This window comes from Lemur catta, chromosome 6, assembly GCF_020740605.2.
Source record: "Lemur catta isolate mLemCat1 chromosome 6, mLemCat1.pri, whole genome shotgun sequence".
NCBI lineage: Eukaryota > Metazoa > Chordata > Mammalia > Primates > Lemuridae > Lemur > Lemur catta.
In genome coordinates this window covers 37,498,384-37,503,573 of record NC_059133.1, presented here as the reverse complement: position 1 = coordinate 37,503,573, position 5,190 = coordinate 37,498,384, and the positions used below count along the sequence as shown (strand labels likewise).

The 5,190-nt window shown below is 36.6% G+C and overlaps 1 non-coding gene across 1 annotated transcript; it reads right to left on the bottom strand.

Annotated features, from left to right (window-relative positions):
* Positions 1 to 584: 584 nt before the first annotated feature.
* On the bottom strand, positions 585 to 685 carry LOC123640952. The gene has a single exon (XR_006736177.1). It is a non-coding gene; the product is annotated as a small nucleolar RNA U13 (small nucleolar RNA).
* Positions 686 to 5,190: the final 4,505 nt, after the last annotated feature.

The window sequence follows — 5,190 nt, the reverse complement described above, 5'->3', positions numbered from 1 at the left end:
TATATAGACAGAGAGAGAGAGAAAGATATTATGGAAAATGTTATTCAGTTGGTATTTTTGAAACTTCTGTCAGCTTCTAGCATGTAGTAAGGGTTCAATAAATGCTCAATGAATAAATGAGTACGTGAAGATATAAAAGTATCAAGTAGCCAACACAGAGAATTTTCTGAATAAGTTTAAACATTTCACCATATTTTTAAAATAAAGTTGAAAGCTAAGTATTTGATTTGCGTATTTTTAAAATCCAATTGAAGGTCTAAACACTATTGGCTTATTTCCTAGCTTCTTATGAATTATATAACCTTACTTTTGAACCTACTTCCTAGGAATTTTTAAATTATTTTCTCTTACCTATATGTGATATTATTAAATCACTCACTTTTACATTTAGAAATTTTTAAACCAAAGAATTCACAGGACCAAGTTTTAATTTGTACACACATGTTTATACATGCATTATAGCATTTTGTTCCTGAGTAAAGTTATAACAACAGACTCTATTTTTGTATTGTGGATTATGTCAGTGACATATAACAATAGACACTTTATACTCAGAGTAGATACTTACAGTCTTTTTTGTCTCCTGTCAAACAGGTAATGTGCCATGGTCATAATAAGATTTGAGAGACGTACATCTCACACATGAATGTGAAAACTCAGTCATGCTTATGAACCACAAAAGGATCTACTTACATTCTTATCTACTTATTTCTTATATTGAATAATAAATTCAAATTGTATTCTTAAAGCTTATAGGTAATATTGGAGCTGGCCCAAACCAGTGAAATATATGATCGTGAATGAAATTTATCAAAATGTAGATAAGGTAAACATCTTGAAGCTTTAAATCTACTTCTGAAACAATGACAAGCAGGCATTTTGGCAGTGCTAATTTGTCTTACTCTATTGATTCAAGCTTCATTGGGCATTCTCTTGTCTCTTCTAGGGAGGGCATAAGTGGAATACAGAATAGTGAAGTGCTATTCAGGATAATGTTATACTCTTGAACCCCATCACACGCTACCTGCACTGCTTAGACAATGCAGAACCTAAAGCATCTTTTCAAAATATCTCAGCAAAAGATATATCTCCCTATATACAGAAGTTGAAACTTGTTTTGTATAATTGCTCCTTGGTACAATTACAATAGAAAATTTTCAAATGTACTACTTTAAATATATTCCCTCATTGCTGAAAAAAATTTTCCCAAGTCAACATAATCGTAAAACTTAGTCAATCTTTCTCTTACTGTCTTGAATGAATAAAAGATCATTCTCCTTATTACTACTTATTGCTGCTTGTCTGTCTCTAATTGCATACCCTCTTTAAGCACATTATTGTGTGAGGATAAAAAAAGAGAGTCTATTACATCTGTGCAGTAAAAGCATCAGAATATTATACGTTCAAGGGAGAGGAAGAAATTTTTGAAGACAAATGGAATGGTGATCTCATTTTTCATCCTTATTATAGGCTAACCATAACAGTCATGGTGTGTCTATGACCGCCTGAGCAACTGATTTACATTTCTTCTTTACTACACTTCTTGCCTTGGTTGAATGACATAAAGGGTATTTGTCCAATTCATTGCTCTCAGGAGAGTCAGCTTTCTGTTTTCTCTGCAGTTTGAAATACCAAATCTTGCTTTTTTACATTAATGTCATCTACTACTAGGTGTCAATACAAAGCCTTTAAATGCAGTGCTTTGCAGAAGAGTATTTTAGATATATGGTTTCTGGAGTTTAGAAGAGGGTAACCCTGTGTACCCTGGTCAAAAATTTACAATTGTTGCTTAATACAGCTATTGATCACAGTTTTATTTTAGTAAACCTTAGACAAGAAGGGAAAATAAGCTGACTTCTTGATGTGTAACTTCTTTGTGTGTTTTAAAAATGGCTTAAATGAGGGTGGTCTGTTGGTTAGTACGACAGAGTGAATAGAACAGCAGGATGGCAGAAGAGCTGGAAAATGAATGCGTTTTCATAGTATCTCAGTGGGGTTGACAACAGGTACTCCCTCATTAAAAAAGAGAATAGGAGATCCTAAATAAGGTTCATGATATTCACTTAGAGGTATTTGTTGTTATTCTTTAATAACTTAAAATGTAAATAAATTTTTGTTTTAAATGGATCACCAAGCAGGTGAAAAAAAAATGTTAAAGCTGTTCCCCTTTCCTTCATTATTAAGAGCTGCTGCTCTTCTTACTGAATGTGTCATTTTACCTAAAAAGCAGCCTTGCTTGGGTTTTTATTTGGCTCATTAGGTCTCCCCCTTACTAATGGAAGATGCTCTCTTGTGTTACACAGGGTAAACTGTAAACCTAAAAGAACCTAATCTGTTAAAAAATGTAAACTGTGGTTTTATCTTTAACCAAAGCATAGGACAACTTTGATTAATCTATCTTTACTAGGCAGGACATATAGGCTAAAACTAGGGACAGCCAGTACTATGGCTAAATATTGAAGAGGGGTGGACTGGAAGGGAAGAGCAATCTGAAAATTTACTAATTTACTGTATCATTGAAAAAGACAGGTTTTAGCACCCCACAATGTTAGAACCAGGTCACTTGTTGTGATCTACTGACTGTATAGAAGTAAGCCATGTTGCCAGGAAGATTAAGGGGCATCCACTCGAATGTGAGTGAGTTCGCTATTGGAGGCTGGGGGACGCAGGGCATTGCCTGCGTCTCAGCTCCATCTCATTCCCGATAGGCAGAAAATGGGACCAGTGCTACCAGTCTTCAAGGGAAGCCATAAATCCAGATTTTAATGTGAGAGTTCCCCATTTAAACCTATTGACAACTACATAATTCAAAGTTTTTGAAACGTAAGGCCACGTAATATATGTCTGTGTGTCTCCAGCTTGTAACCTTTGGGTTAAGACATATGACATAGTCCACGCAATTATTCTTTAACAACTATAAAAATGAAAAAAAGTTTTAAAAAATTATTCACAGAACAGTTGTTGAGTACTTGCTGTGAGTGACTTGCAGTTTTATTTGATGCTATGGTAGATATGGAATAAATAATTTCAATCATGTCTTCTAAGACCGTGGTCCCCAAGACAGGTTTGTGGCCTGTTAGGAACTGGCCACACAGCAGGAGGTGGGTGGCAGGCAAGCCATCAAAGCTTCATCCATATTTACAGCTGCTCCCCATCACTTGCTTCATTGCCTGAGCTCTGCCTCCTGTCAGATCAGCAGAGGCATTAGATTCTCATAGGAGTGTGAACACCACTGTAAACTGTGCATGTGAGGGATCTAGACTGTGTACTCCTCATGAGAATCTAATGGTCTGCAGAAGTTCCTCCCAGGTATCACATCCAAACAGTATTCAGAGGAGGAAGGGGACTGTTTCTTCTTGTGTTTCTGTCTTATGAGTAGGGAAACCTCTCACGGAAGCTCTCTAATATATTTTGCCTCAAGTTTCACTGGTCAGGGTAGAATCACGGGTCAATTCTTAAACTAATCGTTGGTGAATAGAATGGAATTATCATAATAGACTTAGGCCAGTATTTCTCAAGAGGGAAATAGTGGTACTTCGGGTAGGACGATTCAAATCTTTGTTTTGTGAGACTGGTCCATGCATCTCAGATGTGTGTCATTCTGGGACCCTTAGTGGAAAATACCAGTAATGGTTCTCAGTCACTAGGAAAATTCAAAACTTCCCCACTCAATATTTCCCAAGGAGCCCTGGTGGGGACGGAGCATGCCTTATTTAGACTACTGGCTTCAATTAGTCATTTTAAAGGAATGAATTGAGGGAATTAACCACAAAGACTGTGACACTCTTCCCCTCCTGTTTCCCCATTTTGGCATCATTTTCTTTGTTACATAAGCCAGAAACTCAAGTGGTATCCTAAACACATGCCTCTTCCTCACTTACAACATTTAATAGTGATCAAGTCTGCTAAGATATACCTTAATTCTCTCCATCTCTCTTAATCTCCTTTGTCCTCACCATAGCCCAGGCCACCATCATCTCTCACTCAATCATTACAGTTTCCTAACTGGCCTCTCTACTTAAATTCTTGCCTCTTGTGCTCCCTGTAGCAGCAAAGATGATCTTAAAATATATTCTGTATATATAACTCCATTAAAAATTATTTAGTGAATTCCCATTGAACTTAATAATTATTTGTTTACTTTTGTCCCCTTTCACTTGAGCTCCATGAGCACAGTCATGTTTTTGTGATAGATTGGATTATTTTCCCAAATACTTTCCTTCCTCCTTGTATAAGAATTATACGTCTGTATATTTTCCCATGTCACCTTTTGTGCCTACTATAGTAGGCACATTTTATTTCCCCATTGTACTCATGTTGGGCTTGACCAATGGGAAATTGTAGAGGTGACTGTTTCCAGACCAGGCCGTGAGTGACACAGTATGTTTCCACTGGTCCCTTTTGCAGTCCTCTGTGTAAAGATTGTGCTATGGGTGGCTTCTGGTCTCAGAATGAGAACCCTTGGTGCAAACCAGAATTCAACAAAACCTAGACTCAGACCTAGTTGTACCCCAGATGAACTCCTAGCAATCTACAAACATGTGAATCAGGAAAAATAAATATTTGCTCTTTTAAGTCGCTAAGATTTTGAATTTTGTTTATATAGAATTATTGCAGTAATAGTTGACTGATTATAATTAATAACGATTAGCAATAGTTGAATAATCTTATTTAGAGTTTCAGGATAGTACTATGGCACACACAGGTGTTAAATATTTATTGAATAAATAAAGATATACATGGTTAAATCAATTTTATGATAGGCGACTACATTTGAACTTATTTGAATTGTTTCTTCCTATTTGCTCTTGAATTAGGCCATGTCAAATTTCTCTAAAAATGTTATTGTTGATCATATTGATGTTTTGTAAAATGGACTCTAAGATTCTCTCTCTTTTTTTTTTATTTTTTATTTTTTTGAGACAGAGTCTCGCTGTGTTGCCTGGGCTAGAGTGTTGTGGCGTCAGCCTAGCTCACAGCAACCTCAAACTCCTGGGGTTAAGCAATCCTTCTGCCTCAGCCTCCCGAGTAGCTGGGACTACAGGCATGTGCCACCATGCCTGGCTCATTTTTTTTCTATATATATTTTTAGCTGTCCAGATAATTTCTATTTTCAGTAGAGAGAGCATCTCACTCTTCTCAGACTGGTCTTGAACTCCTGACCTCGAGCTATCCTCCTGCCTCGGCCTC